The sequence below is a fragment of the Antennarius striatus genome, chromosome 3 (genome assembly GCF_040054535.1).
Source record: "Antennarius striatus isolate MH-2024 chromosome 3, ASM4005453v1, whole genome shotgun sequence".
Taxonomy (NCBI): Eukaryota; Metazoa; Chordata; class Actinopteri; order Lophiiformes; family Antennariidae; genus Antennarius; species Antennarius striatus.
In genome coordinates, this window is record NC_090778.1 from 11,872,937 (window position 1) to 11,899,192 (window position 26,256).

General features: G+C 40.8%; 1 protein-coding gene across 5 annotated transcripts in view; it reads left to right on the plus strand.

Moving 5' to 3' along the window:
- Positions 1-26,256, plus strand: part of taok3a (TAO kinase 3a) — a 77,013-nt gene continuing 50,757 nt past the window's right edge. Inside the window, exons 1-2 of one of the 5 annotated variants that reach the window (XM_068310113.1) lie at positions 1-587; positions 9,581-9,650. The gene's annotated coding sequence lies outside the window, so the exon portion shown is untranslated. Of the gene's footprint in view, positions 588-707; positions 856-914; positions 1,034-9,580; positions 9,651-26,256 lie in introns of those variants that run through there. The other 4 variants (XM_068310114.1, XM_068310112.1, XM_068310115.1 and 1 more) reach the window with 4 other exon arrangements.

Consider the following 26,256-nt stretch of genomic DNA (forward strand, 5'->3'; position numbering starts at 1 on the left):
GGATATTTTGTGTACAAATATACTGCACGTTGTGCGAATGATTATGACTGAGTTTAGAAAATGAGTGGACTTCCCTCTGAAAATCTGACAGATTTCACAGGTACAACAGCAGGTGGCAGCATTGTAACAAGGATTTATGGAGATCAAGCGAATTACTGTACCATGGAATTACTATTACCATGACTCAGTCCATGCATCATTAATGATTTACAATGAAATTAGGTGTAGCTGTTGGCCTTTCCTTTTACATTTGGATTACGCTACGGGTGAGCTATTTACTGTTGCTTATGTTTGCATTCTATGTAGATAAAACAATTGATGTTAATATACTTACAAACCAAATGCGTGTTATTGTGTGTTCTGTGCACGCGCTTGAAAAGCGCGCATTCGGACCTTTCATGGCACGAGACAACAATTTCCGCTCCCTGTCAAACTGTCAAACGCGGATGAGGGGTTGAGTTCCCGCTGCTCCGTCATTCAGGAAGTCCACACCGACAACATTTCGTAAAGTCACACCGACGACTTCAGAGTTGGACTAAATGTACCTGAAGTGAGCCCACCTGTCTATGAGACAAGTTTGACAAAAGGTGAGCGTCTGTTTTCGCTGTTGTTTGCTTTACTGTCACTGTTTTACCTCCCTGGAGAAGGGCTCGTTTTAGGCTCGCGCTCTCAAACCGGACTGACACTTCCTCTTGTCTGAGCGGCTAAGCTACCGCAGCTAAATGTCACACGCAGTAGAAGTGGATATCAATGAGAAGCTTGAGCCTATTGGTTATACATGAAGTTGTACATGACCACCGCCACCTGGTTTCGACGCTGTGAGGCTTGTTTGAACACCGCTCAACAGAGAAGGTGGTGAGTAGAGAGCAGCATCAGCTCAACAGGGCTAAGTGCGTAGGTTTTTCTTTTAAATATCCCGAGCAAAGTGCGTGTTGGTCGATGGATGTGTGTATGCACCTGCTTCAAATACACTCTGAAAATTAAAGGATTACGTGGAACTGACGGGGAACACGTTTTGCTTTTTGTCCCAAGGGTGAGTATGGAGAGAAAAGCGGATGACAGGTTGTATTGAAGTACAGTTGTTGATTTAATGTCGACGCGGAGGATGGACGATATGTAAACTCGCACTACCAGTTATTTCATCCAAATAACAACGCGGGAAAGTGTGTGGATCTGTGATAAATGACTGTGGTACCATCTATGTCATCCTACATGTTTGCGATGTTTTACTATAAACGCAGTCGGTTGTACGTGGTCGCATTTACTACAAATGACCCGGAGCGCGTTTTAGCAGTGTACATTTAGAGCTACTACGTTTGTGAACGCTTAACCACTCGAGTATCATGCGCATATGTGACACTTACGATTTCGATTGTAATAGTGGCTTGCATTAATTTAATCCAAAGACAATAACCCGACGTCATTCCACTAATCTGTCGCCTAAATCACGTGTGGCGTGAAGGCTGCTTTAACAGCCACCATTTAAATAAATAATCGGCGCTAAAAGTAAATTATGACGCGCTCGAAATGGCAGATGCATAAAGCCATCTGAGCACCAAATCCCAAGCTGACCCATGATGTCATCGATTCTTCAGAGCGCAGGAGAGGCAGCAGATCCGCGTCTCACTATAGAACTGTGTCAATTATGATAAAATAATTTAAGTCAAATTACGAGATGCATGTTATTAATATTATTTGATATTTTAAAGCATCTTGCTATTCGTTAATGGAAGAGAGTATGTAAAACAATTTCTTACGCATTTGTTTTGCGATAATATTTTTGTCATTTCGAGGAAATGCTAAACAAGTATCAAATTGATGTCTAATGAAGAGATTTGTGTCTTTTTCCATTTTGTCATCACGTCTGTAGTTATAAGTTTCGGTATGGCACATTAGTTTTGCAATCGACATGATTTTGTTCAAAGGGAGCTGGACTGTTGTGTAAGTCGCCCCTCTTGTTTACATCACTCACATCCTCTGTGTTATGTTCATCTGCAGTTTGTTGACCATGCAACTGTGAAAAGGTTGACCAGGATTCCATAGTCTATCAGGATTTTCTTTTTAGTTTTTTTACGTAAATGTATTTATTTCTTGAAAGTCTACCCCTGTGGTCAGGGAAAAGCTTATAGTTATGCTAACAATTGAATCACTGATTAATTAGCCACTGCTTATGGTTGTACTGTAATCTTTTCAACACAAAATGTTACAGATCATGTGATGTGAGAACAAGCTTCTTTCAACTGGCAGAGTCAATCAGACATGGATATTGCTCTCATTCATGTTTTTTTGTAGAGGGTTGGGAAAGATTACGGATAAATTAGCTTAGGAGTGTTTTTATGAATTTTCACAAATTCCTTTTGAATTCAAATGTTGTGAATCCGAGTGTTGTGCGTATATATATACAGTATATGTGACAGTCACATACCCTGATGTGACTGTCACATGCAGGGTATGGAATGGGCACAGGTCAGTCAAGCTCACATCTAGGCAAAGTTTACAATATGGGTAGGCAGCCAATTTTCCATGGAACTGGTTTAATTCAAGTTATGGTCAGGTTTGTATCTAATTGTGTGACTTCTTTCAGGCTGGTCTGACAACAATGATCAAAATTTTGTAACAATTCTTAATATTTTCAAGACCTTGTTGATTATCCCAGTCAGCTTTATTGACAAATGTAAAACATACAGCACAGATGAAATTGCAGTGCTCTCAGACCCACGGTCAACAGGCAGCACAACACGGGCAGCACAACACGGGCAGCACAATAAACAGTACAGCACAAAGTATAAGACAAAACACAAAGGAACGATATACACTCTCTAATCCCATAGGGGAAGTGACGTGTGCGCAGTCCCTGAGTTGATGGGGGGAGATAGAGAGGTAGTCAGGTGCTGGGGGGCGGGGGGTCAGGGTGAGGGTAAAGATCAAGGCTGTGGCAGGGGGCAGAGCAGGGAGGGAGTTGAGCCTTGTTACCGCCTGGTGAAAGAAACTGTCCTTGAGCCTGCTAGTTTTGCCTGCAGACTTTGCAGTCTCCTCCCTATAGCAGCAGGTGAAAAAGGTTGTGAGAGGGGTGGGTGGGATCACCTGAAGTGTTGATGGCTTTGCGGGTGAGGCGGGTGTTATAAATGTCTGTGAGGGAAGGGAGAGACACCGGTGATCTTTTCAGTTGCTCTGCACTGCAGGGTCTTGCGGCAGGAAACTGTGCAGGCGCCATACCACACTGATGCAGCTGGTCAGGATGCTCTCGATGGTGCCTCTGTAGGAGGTGAACCGGATGAGTGGTGGGGCTCTCGCCTTCCTAAGTTTGCGGAGGAAGTAGAGACGCTGTTTGGCTTTTTTGGCCAGTGATGCAGTGTTGCGGCCCCAGGACAGGTCCTCGGAGATGTACGCACCCAGGAACTTGGACCTTCTGACCCTTTCCACTGCAGCACCGTCGATGGTTAGTGGAGCATGCTGGGTACATGGTCTCCTGAAGTCCACAACAATCTCCTTCGTCTTGTCCACATTCAGACAGAGATTGTTGTCCTTGCACCACATAGCCAGGCGTCTCACTGTATTTCTGTAGGCTATCTCGTTGTTGTTGATGAGACCCACCACAGTCGTGTCGTCTGCAAACTTTATGAAGAGGTTGGAGCTGGAAGGTGGAGTGCAGTGGTGGGTCAGCAGAGTGAAGAGGAGAGGGCTCAGTACACATCCTGGGGGACCCCCGTGTTCAGCGTGATGCTGCTGGAGGTGTTGCTACCGACTCAAACTGCCTGTGGTCTCCCTGTCAGGAAGTCCAGCAGCCAGTTGCATATGGAGGTGTTGAGACCAAGCGGGTCCAGTTTATGGATGAGCTGCTGGGGATTATTGTATTGAACATTGAGCTGAGTCGATGAACAGCATTCTGACATATGAGTCTTTGGTCTCCAGGTGGGTGAGTGTCGAGTGTAGGGCAGTGGAGATTTTCTTACTGGTTGAGGGTTGGACCGGTAAGCAAACTGAAATGGGTCCAGGGTTGAAGGGAGGGCAGACTTGATGTGGTGCATCACTAGCCGGTCGAAGCATTTCATGAGGATGGGGGCAACTTCTTCGGGACTAGGATGATGGTAGTGGCTTTGAGGCAGGTGGGGACAACAGCCTGGCTCAGGGAGATGTTGAAGATGTCTGTGAAGACATCTGTGAGCTTGTCAGCACAGTCTCTCAGGATACGACCAGGAATGTTGCCAGGACCTAGGGCTTTCCGAGCTTTTGCTGCAACACAATGTGAGACACGGGGATGCCATGTATGCTAGTGCATATTCCTAGTAGATTACTACCTGAACAGTGATTTCTACGTTTTATTAGAACAATAAAAGTTGAAGTTTTTGCTGATGTGACTTTCCAGAGTTGGAAACATCCTGTTGCGAGCGTTGGACACCAGGAACCAAAACCAGCAGGACGTCCATTACGGTGCCGATGCCATCCTAACCTCTGTTGAGTCTGTAATCTGGTGGAGAGACTTTTCAAACTCATTCATACAGAATGAGATCACAGTAGGGATTCAGCTCGTCTTCTTCGGAAGAGCGTTGATAACTCAACAGAGTCTGCAGCAGAAGCACAACTGGACAGTCCGATGATTTTTCCTTGTTGTTTTGGCCATAAATTGGTTTTTGATTGCGTATATGAGCAAGACTGGAATAATAATAATAATAATAATAATAATAATAATAATAATTCACACTTTATTGATCCCCAGAGGGGAAATTCTCTTCTCACTCTCAGTACATGCATATATACTGTATGTGTTAGTCTTATTACATCACACAGTATTGTGCCCCTGAAACACAGCACACTAGCAGCCTGTAATCATGCAATTAATTCAATTATGAAGAAAACTTAATAAAAGTGCAAAGCGAAGCTTTGATTTCAACCTTTTCTGTTGAGTTTTGTCCATTTTTTTGACGATGGTACGACAGCATTTAGAAAAATTTTCACCCCCTGCTGTTCGCAAATGGACCGACGTTGCAAATATAAGAATTTCCTTTTTGGCCGAAGCAGTCATTGTGTAAACAGACATACTTTTTGTATATCCCACATTCATTGGCTCTGGCTAAGTAGTACTTCTCTTTTTGTGACGCAATCCCTTCCTCTCTTTCAGGTGGAGTTTCACTCAGAATTTGTTGCTGTTTTCTGTGTCGTTCCTGCTGTTTGGACTCTCTGCTCAGAAACATGAAAATTGTTGGAACAGTTATGGCACTGTAAAATTATGTTAACTGGGAAGTCCATGTATAGTTATTTCTTTTCCTAACATAGCAGATGCCTTGCGCCATATTGTTCACGTGATTCCCCCTGGCAGCCATGATTGTTTGGGTGCAGTGATTGAGAGGTAGTGGGTGGAGTTGGTAACAGCATGACAGAGTGAGACTTTCAAGTGAGCTTCTTCAAATATATTGGTGGGGAGATGATTATATTGGACTGTGGTCTGCCATTCTCTCCTGAAAATAAATAAAGGACTGAGAAACAAATTATGCTACAACCTTTTACACATGTACATTAGAGTGGTTGTGGCTCGAGGCCCGACTTAGTATTTGTTCTTTTGATGACTCTCAAACGAGGTTTCACACTTGAAAGTCTGAACCAAGAGTTGGATTTGTCTAAGATTGTCTAAGTTTGATACAGTTAGCTGCAACACCACTATCCACTGGATTTGATTCCACCTGGGGCTTTTCTATGCAGAGTTCATATGTTCTCCCTGTGTCTGAATATGTTCTGTCAGGGTTTTCTGGCTTCCTCCCACCACCACAACATGCAATTTAGGAGAATTGTTCACTCTGCAAGTCATATCTGTGTGCATGAGCCATTGTCTGTGTGTGGCCCTGAGGTGAGCTGGCATTTCATTTGGGGTGTACCCCGCCTTTTTTCCATTGTCAGCTGAGACAGGCTCAAGTAATAACTGACTTACAGCTGACCTCAAGAAGATGAATGAATATAAGAACCGTTCGTGACTTACCTACATATTGTCATATTCATCAACAAGGGTTGTTTTTCCATATACTTGATGTCTGATTATCCAGAATTTTATATAAATCATTTTTAAAAAGGAAAAGTGTCCTTATTTGGAGAGTACTACTATAACTGAAAGCTTTGTAAATCTCTGCAAATTGCTGCTGGGTTTTTATTTATTTTTTATTTTTTTATATTCAGATGTCATTGCTCTAGAGCCCTTTGTTACCTTTTTTTCATTTTTCATCTTTACAGCATTGGTGTATTTTTGCTTTTGATTCACAACCTTTCCAATGCAGTTGATTTTTTTTCATTCTAACTTCAATCATGACATGTGTAATTTAAGGACCAGAAGGCGTAACAAAACCTGGGCTTATTCCAATTATTGCTAAAAACACTGCTCAGGACAGGCTGTTCTGCCCAACTGTGACCTAAGATGTGATGTCCCACTGCAGTGTGAGGAACTCTTCCTCCCTTAGCTGTGTTGTTTCCTGAGGTCATGGGGATGTCAAAGTTAACAAGTTTACCAGCTCTGCTGACGAAGAACAACAGGCCGACTGGTTGGCCCATATGTCTGGCTTGCCACCAACCCTGTAATGAGTTTACTGGCTGTGTGCAAGGTCTGCTCCTCATATCTGATCATATCTGTGAGACAGGCATGGTAGTTTCCTGAAGTTGAAAATGTTTAAATTAGAGGAGAGACACAGTATTTTTTTGTTTTTTTGTTGTTTGCTTTTTATCTAGGGCACTTTGTTGAAGACAACAGCAAAACACCTTCTCCTCACTGTTAACTAATCCATCTCAGCACCTCTCACAAACACTAAGCTGGAAGCAGTGAACTTTTCTCCTCTTCTGTGTGATGGAAGGCTGACTTTTGAAAAATGTATTAGAAAATTTCCAGGTGAGCCATTTCCATAGCAGTATGCTGGGCTTGCACTAGGAGCTAGGGAGCTAGTATGACTAAGCCACTGTGGCTCAGTGTAAAAGAATGGAGTATCTCACAGTGTAAAAGAATTGAGTAAGCCACAAAAAGCCACACTCTGTGTCCAAGACAGTGGTGCAGCACGCGGATGACCAACGCTCGTCGTGGGGGTGTGTGGGAGGGTCCGGGGGTCCTCCCCCGGGAAATTTTTTAGAAAATGGGGTTGTTTTCCTGCATTCTGAGGGCAAAATCTTCTGTTCAGTTTACCTACAAAAATACACTAAAGTCAACAGTTCGAGCTGAACTATATTTATTTATTTCCTACTTTATGCAGGTATAAATGTGAGATACGACAATTGAAAACTTCCATTCACTATGTGAAGATACAGTCATACAAAATATTACTCAATGTTTACTTGTAAGTTTTACTTAGACTAGAAGACATTTTAACTTTGACCACCACCAACACCATTGGTATGTCATAGTTTATTTATTTATTTATTTTTTAATTCAATAACATGATTTTTCATTTCAATTTAAAAAGGCATGAAAAATAGCAAGCGAGGTGAATACACATTTACATGCGTCGCTGGTTATTCCTGCTGGTCATAGGGAACAAAAGTCTAAGACTACAAACAAGTATTGATCATATCTTTCATTTACCTTCTGATCGGTCTGTCACCACTCCTACCCCCTCTCAGCATTCACCATTTGTTTATTAATGAGGACTTTACCACAAACTCTACTATAAAACACTGGATTCTTTTGATCGATTGTCCTCGCCTTGTCGTGGGTTCAGCTTGCAAAAAAACAATATTTTTATTTTTCATTGGACGATAGGAGGTCATGACCCAAGTGCATATTTAATGATCGGGAGCGTTTGGGTCACTTCGGCTATTTCAGTCGGCATGCTTCGGCTAAATTCCGTCGGCATGCGGAAATAGCGGTGCTATTTTTGCTAGCACCGCTCGCTAGCGGAAGTAGTGGCGCTAGCGCCGCTCACTAAAGGAAATAATGGCGCTAGCGCCGCTCACTAAAGGAAATAGCCTAGCGGAAATAGTGCCGCTAGCGAGCAAAAAAGTTGTTGAGCCTTTTTTCCGTAAAAATAAGAACGCCACTGTGGTTACACAGTCTACAAACCTTGTAGCCAATCTGAAATTTACGTCGCCTATGGCGAAGTGACGAATGGCTAGCGCAAGCCCAGGACTATGGTGGTTTCTGCTGTGGTAGCGGAGCACACCAAATATTAAAGCACCAGTGTCATGCTTAATGTTCTGCAGTTATCTAGTTTAGCATATCAAATATAATGGTTGGCGTACGCTATCTCAGATGACAAAGACAATTATTATGCCCCCACCTTACCTCGACAAGCAAATGTGGTAACATGGGCTGCCTTGAATGATATTTTATACAGTCAGTCACTGTCAGATTACCACCGCTATATCTGCCGCAGAGGGTCACGGGTCAGAGGATCTCGGCGGAATAGGGTGTTAGGCGGGGGACACTCCGGGCACGACGCCAGTACACCGCAGGTGTTTTATACAAAAATAAATAAGCTTACACAGCTAAAATATTCAGGTCTTCCCAAACCATTAAGAGAAATACAGTAATCAGTGCAGATATTTGGTAATAGGATAATACTTGGTTTTTATTTACAGTACTCACATCATTATTCTGCATTTACATGCCCATGTCAACAGCGCATGAAGTTTCTTATGTTTGTCCTCAATGCTATGTTTTCGTCCACCACAGACTCAACTGAGTGTCGTCAGTTTAATTAGTGCTTAGTCCCCATTCCCCTCTTTAGCTGGAGCTTCTACCCCTCCATGTTGCGTGTTTCCATGTAGGGTAGTCTGTCCCTTTTCTTTAGGGTATGGAGGGATAGTGGTCATGTAGCCAGAGAGCTCCCAAGGGCTCTTCAGTGTTTTTTCAATTACGTACTAAACATGGAGGGGTAGAATATAGCGGTAGACAGTCCCAGAACTCTTTGCAAACAGGCAGCATAAATGAAAGGTGACTGAAAGTATTTTGTAAATTTTATGTACAGTGCAAAGTATTGGCCCCCCAAAACCTTGTTGACATTTTGCCACATTTCAGGCTTCAAACTTCAAGATAACAAACTGAAAATATTTTTCAAGAATCAGCAACATGTGAGACACAATCGTGAAGTGGAACCAAATTTATTCAACATTTTATATTGTGTTTACAAATAAATAACTGAAAAGTAGGATATGCAAATGTGAGACCAAATGACACACAGATGTACTCTGTCATTGCTGTCATTTAGGTCAACATTGGATCATTCAGAAGTCATCAGGGAACTTCTGGAGTCATTTAGCTGAGCTGAGAGAATATTTTTGCACATCCTACTTTTCAGTTTTTTATTTGTAAACACAATATAAAATGTTGAATAAATTTGGTTCCACTTCACGATTGTGTCTCACATATTCTTTTGTTATCTTTAAGTTTGAAGCCTGAAATGTGGCAAAATGTTAAAAAGTTCTTGTGGTGGGCCAATACTTTTGCAAGGCACTGTATACTTTCAAATAATTAGGGCAGACTTGTCACGAGTATATCATGGTTGCAGTATCAGGCTTACACATTACTATTAAGTGTTCACATTTTTAAGCGACACTTGAAAATATGAACGCTTTAATATATTAAGCACCAGGTATGTGATCTGATTTCCAACAGAGAGGACATCTTCTGTCAAACTGTTGCGGGAGTGAATGACCAGACTGATTACTCGTTTGTCAAGGTAAAGGTAAATGTCTGCTACAGTTATTTTATCCATAATGTAACTGACCTCCTATAATGTGACTGATGGTGTCCCATTTCCTTGATCAACATTTTCATTTACTACCTGTCCTAACTCCGTTGTGAGGGGGAGGATTAAAAAGACTTCAAATTCGGCCATAAATATATTGTGTTTGTGTAAGGACTACCAAGCTACATTTTCTTATCTATCTGGTGGTCTTTATCTTTGAAGGAGCAAAAGTGAAGTCACAGTCAGAAACTGTTGTATCTTGTTAGATTTTTATTGAAACTCTTTGCACTCTACTATTGCCGTGATGAGGAAAATTTTGAAATGGATCTAGCCATGACCAAGCAGCTGGTTTACCTGAAAGCTGTGTCAGAAGAAAGGAAGCTGCAGTCAAACAGATGTTTCACCTCACACTGCTGAAAATTGTCTATCTGACCCACTAATTTAGATACTCGCTGCACGGTACTACCCAGGTGTCACCCACCCAAGTATTCACAATGACTATAAGACATTTATTGTTGTATTTCACATTTTTTCTTAAATCTGGACAAATGTGTCGGCATTTTTTTCACCTGGTAGGTCCAGTCATTTTGTCTTCATGCCTCTTACTGGCTCTCCACTAGTGTGACATCTGGCTTAACTTGTTTACTGCACAGAGTTACTGATATATACCAAAATTCAGAACAGATTGGTGGTTAAATATCTCATTGTATCTTGTGTATCAAATAAAGTGTCCTGCCCCTTGCTCCTTTTTTCCTCAAGCATACTAAACCCTGTGTCATAAGAGAGGCATTTTGGCAACTCAGTTTCACTGGGTGTGGGAGGTTAACATGAGTGACTTGATTACAGCCTTTCATGAGAAGCACGCCTACAATCATCTGGCATGCTCGCAGCTGTGATGATAAGTTTGCCCCTCCAACCCCCACACCCCTTTTTCAATCCCCATTATGTCTGGCTACATCTGTCTGCAGCTTTCTGGTGTAATCTGTAGGTCTCTTTGCTCTTCCATGACTAGGTCAAGTTGAAGTGTTGGGAAACTATGTCTACAGCCATCATCATCACACAAAGATACATGACTATTGCTGATGGCTGACTTGTCTTACATCTGCCCACCACTGCCCCTTCTGGGCCTAGGGCCTAATTCAGCATGGCAGAATGAAGAAAAGGGTTTAGGCAGGAGTATTTTTAGAACTACATATTCAGTGTGGCAAAGGCCTTTAAAAAATTGAAAGTGTCATGTCATTTGTGTCCTTTCTGCTGACTCTCTCCTGCATGCAACCGGCTAGGAAGACTCCAGTGAGTGTGGCTAGCTTAGCAGAGAGGGGCATGTCAGTACAGCTTAGAATGCATGAGTATGATGGACACATTTGCTGATGTTAGTAGGGGTGAGGTAATGCACTGCACCATATTATCTATTTTTGGAGCGCCTGCCCAAAGCTTTTTGGTTTCTGACAGGCCTGCATCATAATAATTTTTTAGAGCCTTCTAGAACATGTATCCAACCATACCTAACATTTTGGCTGACCACTTTCGTGGACAGTCACCAGTGGATACTGTGGTTGATGCTGATATTATTTAACCAGTATTCAGAAACTCTCATTCTAAAGCATTGCCATGTCATGCAGGGTTTATAAGAGGAATATCACCATGATGAGGACTGCCATGAGCATATTCGGTCCGGCTGCCACAGAACTGACATAAATGCTTCATAATTTCTCATCTGGTGGGCTTCCATTGTATATGCCATCGCCTACCCCCATTCGTAGGAGAATCTAGGCCTCTACGCAAGCTATGTGAAGCCTTAATGCTGTGACTGGACAGCCTCCATTGGGTCAAGTGGAGATTTGCTTCTAATGAATCTGGGGGAGATTGTGTTCACATCAGCCAGCACTGAGGTTGAATAAATGTCAGTTTAATTTTTTCTACGTTTTTGTTTAGTCTGTGACCAAGCTTCACCAAATATGTTTATCCCAGGAGTCAAAAAAAAATAATAGTTAAAAATAATATCAAGGTGAAATGGATTATGGGAGTTACATGATTTCTGTCGAGCAATTGGACAGCAAAGCTACTTTCTGCATTTTATCACTTTCCAGTACCTCTAACTGGGCTTTTTACCTAACCTATGATTCCTCTGGGTGGGTACAAATGGTGTAGCATATTGCATGAGGGAACGTCAGAGTGGAAAAATGGCAATCGGAGCCAAAGCAGATTCGGCTGCCACTCTTTTGACGTTCAGTCTTTCATGCTAGGAAAGTGTTGTATGCCTTTTTTAAAGCTAGTTAGCCTGAGGTCAGACTGAACAACTGTCCATTTAAACTGTGATGCGAAGGAAACTTTGCCTGTCAACAACCAACTCCACTCCTCCTCTCACTAATTCTTGATTTAATTTCCTCCTTCACTCACATATAAGCTTTCATCATACACAAACACAAATGAGCCAGATGTGCATCACTTAAAGGCCAGGAGTCCATGAACCCAAGGATGATTGCTGGGACAGTATATTCCCAGAGAGGAATAGGTTAAATTACTGTGTAATAAGGGTATCGAAGAAGCAGATGCAATCACACCTATTTCTTTACCTTTCATAGACAACCTTATGACCTACATCCTGCAATTGTTTCCTGTTGTGATGTGCCATATCAGATTGGAAAGCCTATTGTACATCAACCAGTTAAGAAGCAGGCAGGTATTGAAAGTATATTAGATGTTAAGTTTCAAGTTGCTTTTCTCACCAGTAATCACCAGGCTACTGCTATAAAACATATATGCACTGTAACTCACAAGCATATTTAGCAGTCAGTCATTGATCAGATTCTGAACTGTTAATTACATCTAAATAATAGATGCAATTAAACGACTGACCATAGTTTCTTACGTTACACGACGGTCAGTAATTAATATAAGTAGTGAATTCATGTTAATGGAGAATTGAAGAAGGGGTAGGATTAAATAAGCTTATGCTTCATCCTACTCCTTTTCGGACATGTTTTGTGTATTATTATTATTTGTTGTCTGGATTATTGTTGTTATTCTGCACATGTTTGAAATAAAGCATTCATTCATAATATTAGAAAGTGCAGCACATTAAAAGAAAACAATAAAAGCTTGATGTTATCAAATGATAAGTGAAGATGATAAATATAACCAAACTGTAAAATGTGACTAACATATTAAGTGATTCTGTGGAAACCTGAGAATTCTTCCATTTGGTGGAAGAAAAAAGGTTGAGATAATTATTTAATTTATTAATCTGCATTTTCATCTTTGGTTGTGTTGATTTAGGCTCAGTTTGTGTTTAGATGTCATCTTGTCTATTTAATCATATGGGTTTTTGAACAATGTATTCTTACTTGAATAAAAATTTTTACATTAAAACTATATTTTCTGCTATTGCATGATGCACTTTTTGTGAATAAGCTATGTTAATAAAATTATCATTGTTTAATGTGACAACTTCTGAACAATATTTTTCATGACATTATGTAGGCTATCCAATAACAGTCTGTAAATGTTGTTTCTAAATTTTATTAAGGTCTGGGGCAAAAAGACAAGTGGTGCTGATGGCTGGCTATGTGCTGGAAACTCAGCAGGTTAAGTACCGGGCAAAAGAGAGATCGTTATTTGACATAGTTTGGCCTAACTCTGCCAGTATGTTGCCTGTGGTCAGATTTGCTCATATTAAGTAGATTCATAAAATAAAACAGTCAACATTTAATGTGAGATGTGTGGGCTCTAACAAACCCCACACATCCCATTGCTACTGTTGGCATTTTGATTGATTGATCATATTGACTGATGTAATTGGCCTGATAATTTACAGCTTTCTTGTAAATGTGTGGGCGCGTGCACACACACACACACACACACACACACAGACACACACACAGGACTGCATGGAACACACACACACTGGACTGCATGGAATTGGCAAACAAGTATTTAACTCAGAAAGTTGTAGTGAACAACGGTGTTTGTGCGTGTGTGTCCATACATGTGTGTGCCTGCGTGTCTTTGCGTGGGGAATGGGCTTGGATGAATCGGCACAGATCTGAAAGTGGAAGAGGAAGGCTAAGTTCTGAGCATGAATTAATTCCCAAACTAATTGCGGGCGAAGGATAAAAAGCTGAAATCCTAAGTCCAAAACCCATGAGCCCTTTCCCACTCTGTGCAAACCCCACTGATGATGTATGTAATTTATGCTGTCAGGGTGTATTTGCAAAAGGCAATAGATATCAACAGATATCCGATCAGGCATTGTTTATATCTCCAATTCCGTCACACAGGTCAAACGACAGAACTCTCTTTATGCCTCCATTGTGTATATGCAAAATGCTGAGCCAGAGTAAAGGCACTCCTGTCCTGCCTTGAACAGACTGTAGGTACTTTTACACCACCACTGTTTTGTTAGGGAAAAACTAACATTGTTGTCTTGGACAAAGGTCTTTGCTGTTGTGCATTCTCTGTGTACGAAATGTTTGCGTAAATTTGGCTAATTTGGTTTGGGTTTTGACTGGAATTTGAGGGACACAAGTAAACACAAGCTATTTTTTACTCTGCGGACAGCACATGGGAAAGACGGAGATGTGGTTCCAGCTGATGTTGTGTCCATCCGCCAACTAATAGGGTTTCCCAAAACGCGAGTTGTAATTTGGATTCTTGCTTGTATGTCAAACAAAAATGTAGACAGTGCCGCAGCTTGTAACTCGAAAAAGTCATATGTCAAGGTACACCTGTATATAGCAATTATACTTGGCATGTATTGGTCATTTCTATACTTTCACTACTGAATCTCCTTCTCTTGAGTTAATAAGTAAAGAAGTTTTACTTTAGAAAATAGTGGATGTAAAACTGTGTTCCATGTTACCATAGTAATGTTTTGCATCAATCTCATTCCTGGTGAACTGTACGAGAGAATCTGTAGGAATTGCTGATCAACTACGTTGTGTTGTAACACTAAATTTACTGCAAATCTCTTTACTCCACTCATATTCACCATGACTTTTCTCTCGCTGTCTGTATCTCAATCTTCTAACCACACATTCCACACAGACACACACACTGAAAGGCACAGACACATGTTTTTCCCTTGCCGTATATTTGTGAGACAAGCTAATTTTGAGAAGACTAGAAGCAGCAAAACAAAAATTGTTTGGCAAAAAACAGCATGGAAGTGGTTTTTCAGAGCACAGACTAAAGTTGCCACTGCAATTCTTGATGACCAATTAGTGTTTGTGGTGTTTGAACTCCACCTTTTTAGCATTTACTCAGCTAGTGATATAATATTAAAACATAGGATAGAAATCAGTGATTACCTTTACTGGCTGATGTTAAACTACACCCCTTTTGTGTAGTTAAACATCAGACAATACATAATGTACTGAACTACTCAGAAATGTGACTTGAGTCTTTTTTTTTCCACGTCACATTGATTGAGGTGTAGAGCTACTGTGGATAAGTCAAGTTACTCATCATCTGGCAGATACATTTTGTGGATTATTACTTTGAAGTAAAACAGTGCGCCCTCACGCGTTCAAAGCTTCACCTCATCGCGGATTTTTGATAGGCAGTCATGCGATACTGTACGCGCATTCTATTGGCTGATGGCATCCGGAAGTGCTCTCCGTTCCGTGAGTCTTGGACTTTCATGAGATAATAATAATGCTTTAAACAGTCGATAAGAGTGTTGGAAAAGGTAATACAGATTGGTGGGTTAATATAAGTATGGGAAGGGTCATAAACATTTAAATTACCGTAAATAATAAGATGAATAGTTCAACGCTCTATCGTGGAATTCATTAATTGCATGTGGTTCCTGGAACGCATTAACCGCAAAGAACGAGAGCGCACTGTATGTGGTTGACATGGAGACACCTTCCATACCAACAAGATAAGACAGTGGGTCATGTTGGCATTCAGTGTTCCAGCTTAAGCCAGTGTTGTTTCTCTGGAAAAACCTGTAGGATTTAACACCTAAAACCGCACGCCCACATTTTTGTTTTCTATTTATGGCTAACTTAAAGCCACAGACTCGGATCAAAAAATTTCTGTGATACATTAGTGGTTCCCAGCCCAAGCTGTTCTTCATTGCCTTGGCTTTGTCTGAAAGCAGTTGTTATACATTTAAAAATGGCAAACCTTGACAGGCAGATTAATGAGAGACTATAGAAAATATGTAGATACTTTCAGTCAAGTAGTGTGTTCTTTATCTCTGTCTTGACTAGATCACAAAATGACTTAAGCAACTTTATGTGCTCATCCTGTCTGGCAAAGATGCACAAATGCATAGCCAGTAGTACTTTGGTAGTAACTTTGCCATCAATTGTGGAACAGCACCATTCACCCTCCAGGTCGTGGCAGCTCAACAGGTTTGGTCATTTAAAGAAACTCAAGCAAGGCTGCTTGTCGTGCTCGTCATAGTATTTACCCTTATGCACTGCTTTCAGTAAAGAGTCTGCTGTTGGTATTTTTTTAACCTTTTTGTCTCTGCCGCTCTTGATTGGAAAATCCTACTGGCTTGAGGGTAGCTCCTCATAAGCTCAGTTCTTCCTATGAACATGTGCGCACGCACGCACACACACAGCACTCTGAGCTGAAACTAGATCAGCTGGTGAGTACTTCCATGAATAGAAGTCCGCCTGTGTGTGTCCATGTTCATTGCTGATTCAATGACGAAAGCAGCTCATGTGTTGATTTTGTGTTATCCATTCATATGTATGGATGTGTACATATGGAAGTCCTTTGTGTGTCTTCTCTAAAACACTCAAAATCTTTTTCAGTCTCATACATTTTCAATGTCCTTTTGGGAAACAGCACCAAAACATCTCTCTAAATGTGTTGGCATTCAACTCTATGTATTTGTTTCAGTGGAGTCAATGTTAAGCCGCACTCAGCCCAAGTGTTGTTACTACTGTTGTTTCAGGATTTTTGTAGCTTTGTTGCTTTTCAGATATTCAGGAAGTTGGTGAGAGATGTAGGGAGGGATGATGTGAAGCAAAATTTCAAAGTTTTGAATTGATATTAAATCAAAACAAAACCTATGACCACTAATTTCCAGGATAGGGAAAAGCCAGATGAAGCTGTGGTGAAGGACTGTAGCAATCCTAACCTGGATGAAAGTATGAAAGACTAATGAAACCTCAGAGTTTCTGGCTCCTCAGAAGTTTCCTCCTGGACAGCGGGTGCTCAGAATCTCACAATTACCATATATTTAGGTAGTTTAGTGAAAGTCTCAAACTTCATATGGGCATTTGACATGGGACTACAACTATGTGAGAAAGAAATAGCTGAGAAAATTAACTTCAGCTTGAACCTGATTTGCATCCTGGAGCCAGCACATAGGGATCATGTTCTCAAAATGTGCTCTTGGCCTGCTCAATAGAATGAGTTTTTGAGCCTTAAAATCTGAATGAGTATGAATTAATGTATTGGTTTGTAATTGCTTCATATGCTATACTGGTTATTTTTGATAAATTGAATGTATTGTCATCATATTTGTGAAAATACTCAAAAACATGTGTTAGCAACTGTATCTGCTGTCATTTCAATTAGAGTGCAAAAATCAGTTTCTATCTGTTAAACTCAGCTGCCCATTGACATTTGCAAGGCTTAATAAAGTTGAGTTTAATTGTTTAATCTTTAAAGTTATAAATCTGCTTTGTTTCAGGGGTCACAGGCCAAAAATATTTGGCGCCCCAGGAAAAACCTGGCTGTGATTTTTTTTTTTAACGATTTCTTTGCTAGTACAGTAAATGATCATTTTCTCCAGTTGACCTCGCTGCTCTCCTTCGTTCTTCATTCTGTAACTGGAGTTTCATCAGATGCAGTCTGCTTTTCATTTTATTTCATGTTCTCCCACGTGTTTTTCCATCTTCCTCTCATGACCTCCTTGTCTTGCTCTATATGTATAACACATATATTAGAAAGTCCCTGACCTGTACATGCTTTTTGTGACTGACAGCTCAGGGTCAAGCTAATATAAGTCAGATTTTCTCTAAATTCTAAATGAAGGTTATAATGTGTTTATGCAGACGGTAATTCAAACAGACATTAATTTTACATCTCGCTGTGATCCCTTCAAAAACATGGATGACCCACACTCTGTACTACATGAGTAAGTCATGTATGTGAGACAACTCCCTTATGAAAGGTAACGACTCTTAATGAGACTTGATTTCTTTGGTCGTTTGTTTCCCACTCTAACAAGAGTACAGGTATGTGGGCTCTCTGTCAGTCAATCAGAACTGAAGAAGCCTCTTGGATGAGAGGTGAAACAACCTCAACCAATCTTAAAGATGTCCAGTTGACTCAGGGTTTTTTTGTTTTGATCCACTAGATTTACCTCAACCTGGATGACTAAAAACCGACAGACGTGTCGCGTGTATTGATCAGCCAGAGCTCTTGAGCTGCTACATGCTGCTCGTGCTATATCTTACATAGACTTACAATTCAAGTGTTATCTCTTGTTTTTGTTTTTTTAATTTATGTATTTCAAATTTTCCTCCAATGTCTAATATGTTGCTTGCAAGGTCCACATGTTTTCTCTGTAAATTACTTTAAGTGAAGGGTTTTCAAATATGTTTGCATTCAATCGACTACAGTTTGAACTTTGAGGTTTGTTCAGTGAGTCAACTCTGAGGAGGCGGAACTGGTGGGTTTGTGCTATGTTAAAATAACAAACTGGTAGTGTACCGGGCCTACAAAAATAGATTTAGACCATAATGATTGCCTGAGAGAAAAGAAATTACATAAACTTCAGTCTCCCCCATTTGGACAAGTGTTATACTTCAGGCATGTCATGAAAGACACATGGTGCTCTGGGAAGCTGTCATCAAGCAGACATAAGTGCTTATAGAGTGACGACGATATTACTAAACTGTTTGCATGGGATTCTTATAATAGTGTCCCAAGCAGTATGCTTACTTTTAATTGAAATTTCTACATGTAGTTTGTGTTTTTTACTGTTTCTGCTTTAATATGCAAATAAGAGCTGTGTTTAAAATGTTAAGGTTCCGATTTTGGAAGAAATGCTTATTTTAAGGTATGTGATAGAATTCTTTATTTTTTTTCTCTAACTTTAAAATTGTGTGTGTGTGTGTGTGTGTGTGTGTGTGTGTGTGTGTGTGTGTGTGTGTGTGTGTGTGTCTGTGTCTGTGTCTGTGTCTGTGTCTGTGTCTGTGTGTCTGTGTGTGTGAGATCAAGGTTCAGTCAGTCTACTCCCTTATTTATTGTACTTTGTCCAGGTGGTTCATCAGGTGAAAACCATCTTTCATTTTCCCAGTTTCCCTTGACTTGACCATCAACCTGAAAATTAATGTCTTCTTCTTCAGTCCCCTAATGCTGTTTAACAGTTTTTGAGCAATAACTATTGGTGTTGGTGGTAGTATAGTATAGCAGATAACTGGGTATATCTAATAAAATCATATGTAGGCCTCCTGATTTGAAAGTCGTATCTGATTCATGTTGCTTATTGCTTCTGTAACCTGTTGATCTTGAACATTCCATCTTTGCCAGTAGTACCCTTGCTCCACCTCCATCACTTTCTCTGATATGCAGACATGTGTGTGAGGGACTATTGAATAATTTAACATCCTGTTGACTGCATTCTGTGACACGACACAAGTGTCTGTGCTTGTTTCTTTCAGTGTGGTTATCTGTGTACACTTGTTTTTATTTAACAGGAAGGATTTAGAAGAGGGTAAAGAGATTGCTTTTGTGTGTGTTCTGAAAAAAGACAGATCTCTCTCAAACACACACACACACACACACACACACACACACACACACACACACACACACACCATTGACGGGATTAAAAAAAACTTCAGTTGAAAAGGAGCGAGCGCTGATAGCTGCCAGAAAGGATGAATGGCTTTAATACAGAAAACTCTAGGCTTCACTCTGAAAAGATGGACGCACACACTGACCCCTCTGGATTCATAGGATTGGTTTAAAAAAGCTTTCACGCTGAATGAGGGGTGTGTCAAGTCTGTGCGTGATCAAAAGACATGTGTATGTGTGAGCTTGTCTAACATAGGCCTTCTATTAGATTATCACTGAGATATTGCTGGAACAATTTCTGTTTTTTTATCTGACTGTGATCCCCAGGGCATTGAGATAAATGCTTTTTCCATTGCGATCCATCTGGAGCAATTATGTTTTATTTTTAGTAAGATTAGTAAGTTATTTTGTTCTGTGAGACAGCCACACAATAGCAATTGCTCAGCCTACCAGAAGAAACACGGTCAACGTTTTGTTACATCCCGTGAAGCGGTGATGTATTGTAATTGTCAGTGTTTGTGTGTTCGTCCGTCCGTCTGTCCACCAAATATCTTCATAACCGCTGCAGAAAGAAAGATCAAAGAAAAAGCACATTACTAAGGCGGTAAATGGGATGAAAATGAGATGACCTTGAGAACACTAGTTCAAGATAAAATTTCAACTTTTGTACACTCAGTAACTGGCTGAGATAGAAAGACGAGGGTGAAGGCCATTGTCAGTGAGACTATGAAAAGCACTAGCTTTGATCTTTGACCTTTGCAAGTAGGTCAGGGTAAAATCAAAGCACTAGCTATGATCAGTTCAAGTAGGTCAGGGTAAATTCTTCAATTCAGGGGCGTCATGGGACGTTGTACTCTGTGACTGCATTGGTTATTGTTAAAATTGAAATTTGTTGAAATGTTAGCAAACAAATAAGTTTACTTACTAATGATTGTTTTTAATTATTGAACAACCGGGTCTTTTCTGGAAGGTTATACAGGCCAAAGCTGACGACTTCAAATGTTTGTCAGTCAAACAGTCGAAATCTCAACAAGAAGAACCAACAGCCAGCGATTTCTTTGGGCCATTTACAGAAGTTTTTTGATGCGTAGTGACTTATATCACAACCTACCGTAATCTAGAGCTTCACCTCAATTTATAAGTTTGCTTCTTGAGCATAACTCAAAAAATTTTAAAAACTTTTTCTGTTTGGTTACCTTTATCATTTATAATGTTTGTATAAAAATTGAATTTCTTTGTACAAATTGAATTTCTGTAAATGGCATTTGTCTCAAATGAGACTTTCCTGGGCATAGATCAAAAAATGTTTAAAAATGTATTTCACAAAAGATTATGAATATTGGGGGTACTGCCCATGCACTTTTAAAGTTGGGATTATCGACACGTTTGCAAAGAACTTCCAAGGGCGCACTCCCATGGTCACATCACCTTTCACCAGATCTGAAAACAGTGTCAGTTTATGCTGAGTAGCGGAAAAGACAGTCAAACCCATATCCCGGAGAACCACGCTTGTCCCAGTATCAGTCTCTGGGAGAAAGGCAACACAGAGTTCACAATAAATGAGTCCAGTGCCCGAGTCTCTCAGAATCTTTACAGGTACTTTCCTATCACTCCCAACCAGGATCCATCTCATTAGCCGAAAATTTTGCTTGTCCTTCCTCCAAAACCGTAACCTTGTGTGTGCCTGCACAGCAGCAATGGCATGGCCCCTTTCCTCTGCACGCACTGACTCTGCAGCCCCAGAGAGTTTTGAAGAAATATAACCAGACTTTGACCTTTTCTTCCACGCTGGACACTCATTTCGCCAGTGTCCCTTACCAAAACAATAGTTAGACGCGGTTCGGGTCCAGTTTACCCCGCACACTGCGATCCGTTTTAGTTGAAAACGTATCTGTCCCTTCTGACAGAGACTTGCTGGGGAAAGCCCCCACAATGCTCTCCCTGCAACCAGAGTTGACACGACCACGGCTCTCACCAAAAAAAACTTGATGGGTAAAGACAAACTCGTCAGCCAGTTTAGCCGCATCTGGAACCTTACGTACCTTTTGCTGGTTTAGGTAAGTAATGACACGAACAGGCAGAGCATTTTTAAACTGCTCAAGCAAAGTTAGTTCCTGGAAATCCTCCAAAGTTTCTACGTCAGAAGAGGCACACCAGCGGTTGAAGAAAGTGATAATAGCGAGCAAATTCAGTGTAAGACTGCTTCTCTTTCCTGAATGATCTGAAACGCTGATGAGAAGCTTCAGGTACCAGTTCAAATGCCTTTAGTACAGCAGCTTTAACCAACTAATAGCTACCACTATCTGTGGCACTCAAGGCTGAGAAAGCCTCCTGGCTCCATGCCAGTGAGCACACATTGAAGCAGCAGAGTACGCTCCACATCAGACCAATGACGTGCTTCAGCTAAATGCTCAAATAACACGAAGAAAATATCAGGGTTCCGAAAATTAAACTTCGTAACTAACCGTAAATTGACGGCAACATCAAATGACGGAGTGGGAGGAACACGTGAAATGGACTCTTCAGTGTTTGGCTCAGCCTGAAGCTTGCCTTCACTTATGAAATCCAACTTGTAACGTTCCAACTGTAGCTTTTGTGCTGCCTGGACATGGGCTAGTTCAGTTTCCCGCAGACGGGCCTCCTGTCTCAGCTTTTCTACCTCCAGAACATTCGTTTGTTGTAGCAGAAGGAGCTCCTTCTGTTGCTCAAACGTCAAGCCAGTCGCAAGCCCAGTCAAAGCAGGAGCCAACACTTTATCGGGCCCACTGACCTTAGCCAAAGCTACATCAGACAGCTTAGTCACATCCACCGGAGCACTTGTACCTTTCCCCAAAGAAGGCAAAATATTCTACTTCCTAGCTCTACCAATTGGGTCTTTAATGTGGCTAGCAACTCCTCTTTATTCATCCTTTTAGAAACCTCAACACTATAATAATCAGCGACTTGAAAGAGCTGATCTCTTTTATAAGAGTTGAGCAAATCCTTACATGGAGCCTGAACAAAATCTTCAATCGAAGCCATTTCCCAGTTTGCCAACAAGGGTTATTTTTTTTCCCCTCAGCACCAAACTACTTCATCACACCACAGATAAGCCAAATTTAGAAGCAAAGACAAAATTCTCCACTACTGCACAACAGGATTAATGGCTGCTTTGAATTTGGAACCTCATCCCTCTGGCTAACTGCCCAACCAATAACTAGCTAACTCACTCAACCCTAGTCATCATGCAGGGTTGTGGCAGGATGTATTAAGCACGACGCCCAGTGACTCGGTTAATTTTTAGCAAGCTGAAAATCACCTGGACAGTCCTGGAAGTGCCCCTGAGCAATGCTCTAATCACTTGCTGCACAAAAATAACAAACTAAAACAAAAAAAGGGTCAACAGAGACAGCCAGTGACCCATGTTGCTTATACCTATCAGGAATAAGGGTTGCAAATAACTTGCCAGCCCTCAAATCCTACTGGCAGTTCAGGAAAACATGTTCTAACACTTGCAGGCCAAAATATATGTAACAACATGCTGCTGGAATACCAAAGTCAACAAAAAGATCTCTAGAAACCCAAGAAATACCAGGGCAACCCAAAATCTATGTGAAGCACTCCCTGAATGAGTTATACTTTTACCAGAGTCCCAGCTTTAAAGTATCCCGGACGAGCCCTCATTTGTTACCAACTGGTTCAAGGCCGGCAACAAAAGGAAGGCCACACACTGATATAGCAGTCAAAGTTAGTTTTATTTAACTAAAACAAATGAGAAAAAGCTAATTACTGATGGCCTGTGTATGTGTGAAAGGTATCAGTCATGTTGAGGGTGTGTGGATAAGTGAATCATGGTGTAAACGTGTTGTAAGGTGAAACAAACCAAACAAAGTGACCAGGCCCAGTTGAGAGAGAGAATGTAACCAAAACGGCGGTCCTTAATAAGCCCTGCCGGCCCAACACAGAATGGCGGGCACTAACAGGCACTCCCTCAAAGCCCCGCCTACCAGCCAACCCCTCGTACCTGCAAGAAAGACAGACCAGTGAGAGACAGGCAAGGAGACTGCACAAAATCGTGACATAGCTGAAGATAAAGTGCTAAGTCCAGGATATTTTAACACAAGGTTTTGAGGTTCTTTTTACAGTTTCTATCTACTATGAATGTAATATTTTTGTTAAGGATGAGCTTTTCATGATGAGAAAACTGAGCCCCCTTGTTAAAGGTTTGTGCATTACCGAGTGCCCTTCTAGTTATTGATCAAATTCTGGCAAATCTATAAATAAAAGTATCATAAAGACTGGTAGTCAGGAGGTGATGCATCATGTAGAGCCTTGCTGCATCCATGTATTAGTTAAATATTTTATCAAGGCTGAAGTGAAAACTACAGTATTTTCCGCAATATAAGGCGCACCTAAAAGCCTAAAATTTTCTCATAAACCTGTAGTGCGCCTTATAATCCGGTGCATTTTATATATGGATTAATATTCATATTAATATTGGTTAAAAACATGATCGCTGAAAAAAAGCCAGCAGTCTGGCCGCCAGTCATGCCGCACTCCGCAACCAGAGGAGCACCCTCACAAGGCACTCGGGCCTGAGCCCCCTAACAACAGTAGTCAAGGGGCGTCACCGAAGTCCCGGCTCTGACTGAGCTTCTCTCAGACGGTAGAGCAGGCTGTAGGAGCACCGGTGATTACGTAGCAAAACATAAGGAACTTTCAACAATTCTATTAATAAAGTTTGACTGATTGACTTATCTCAGTATTTCCTAACTATTTGGTTTCGGAAATAACCCACCTTAAACTTAATTAGTCTTAAAAATGCCATTGTGCTGTCATCTGGAATCTAGTGACGGTCCATACTATTAGTCTGTGGCATAAAGGTGAATGAAAGACCCTCAAAGCTGAACTTCCAGCCTTTTCTGAAATTTCAAGAGCACAGTCACTGCTAGACAAAGGTGCCAACGGGCGTGCTGCAATTTATTTACAAATGTAGGGGCGCATTCAGGCTTGTGTATTCTGTCTGCAGCGACGTGCTGTGAGATTCCTGGCGGTGAGACACCGACGTTAAAGTCAGTTCTAAGAGTAAAACAGCATCATATTTGCCAGTAAATTAGCAGCCTGACATTAAAAACTACTTCAAAAAATTGTTTAGGACACACAGCAGCAAATAGCTGCACCTGACCTCCGACTGGACTATCGATCGAAACAATATTTAATTAATAAACGAAGACAAATGTCGGAGCTTAAATATGTGCTTCAAACTTCAGACCAGGAAATAATCTGCTCTGTTTGCACTGACTGCACTCGTAATGAATTTAACCAGTTTTTAATGTCAGGTTTTTTAATGTGCATGTTGACTTCTTTCTAAGATGGCAAAGTGATCATATGATCAGGTGTCCTTGATGAGGCTTAGAATGGGTTATTAACATAACAATAGGGGCCATTCGAAGGTAGTTGGGAAGTAATGAATGCAATCATGACTGCCTGAGCAGCGCGGCTCTTTCTAGTGGACTGATTGCACAACTACAGCCGCTGCAGTTTATCAAATAAATTGTATTCATTTTTTATTGATGGTGCGCCTTATAGTCCAGTGCGCCTTATAGTGCGGAAAATACTGTAAGTTAGAAAGAGGCTGGACCACTTGTTTCATACCCAATATGATATCTAGCTTAATGACTTTATTGTCTGTTGTCTTTTAACTCTGCTGTATTTGCCCAAATTTAATTCAGAGTTATCAAAACAGTTTACCCAACCGGGTTTTTTTCCAGCAATTTACATCATATTATTCAAGTTTTATGATTCATATCACATCATTTGTCATGTTAGGGTGGAGTTACTGAAAGAATGGAAAATCTTGCTTTTGAAAATTTGTATCATTGGTCAATACACCTGACTATGCTAATATATGACAAGGGATGGTGTTATGTTTATCTACATTTATTAGAACCTATATTGCATGTCTTTAAACACTCAGACCTTGGAAGATTTTCAAAAGTGTGCACACTGAATGTCTGAGGGTAGCAAAGCAACACACAAAGATACTGTCATTTTCAGGGTCTCAAATTTCAGTGACTGTAGTTTGTAAAATGCATCGCGAGCACTGTCCAATTAATTTAGTCCAACCAAGCTGTCTGTGAAAAGCATCTTAATATTAATCTAAAAAGAAACGTGGTTTGAAAATCAGGAAGTGGGTAATCGCTGGCTATGACTTCCTCTGCGCTTTTTTTGTATTTTTTTTTCTGTTTCATACCTCATCATTTTTAGATTGACAACAACACAAACACAGTAAATTCAGGAGTACAAGCATTCCCATATGTATCATAATTCTTGACAACAGATCAAGTGAGAACGGAAATGTTGGATGATTGAGGTCTTGTGGTATCTTGATCTGTAAAATAAGCTTATTGAAGATGGCCTGAAGTAACAAACATGCGCTTTCACTCTCTCTCACCCCTTCTTTCTATCTATATCTTTTTCTTGTTGGTTGGTCACAAAAGCCAAGCAGGATGGTGTGAGTGAAGAGGAGAAGTGCAGCCCAACTTCCCTAGAGGATCATGCAAGCGTCAGTTTGTTATAAATCATTCAGGGACACTCAGAAGAAGCACAATTCATTTTTATTCCTCTTTTCTCATCCTTCCCTCCTCTCCTTTTATTTCTGCATGTGGTACGATCAGCGTGAGCGTTGAGTAGGTTAGGAGAGGCTGTGAAACTAATAAGGCAAGAGGGCCAAGGGAAAAATAGATAAGATGTAAAAAATGTTGAGAAGAAAATGAGGTGTTTGATTACACATAAAAATTAAGCACCACAAAACAAAGGTTGCAGTTACTCATGAATGGCAGTATGCATA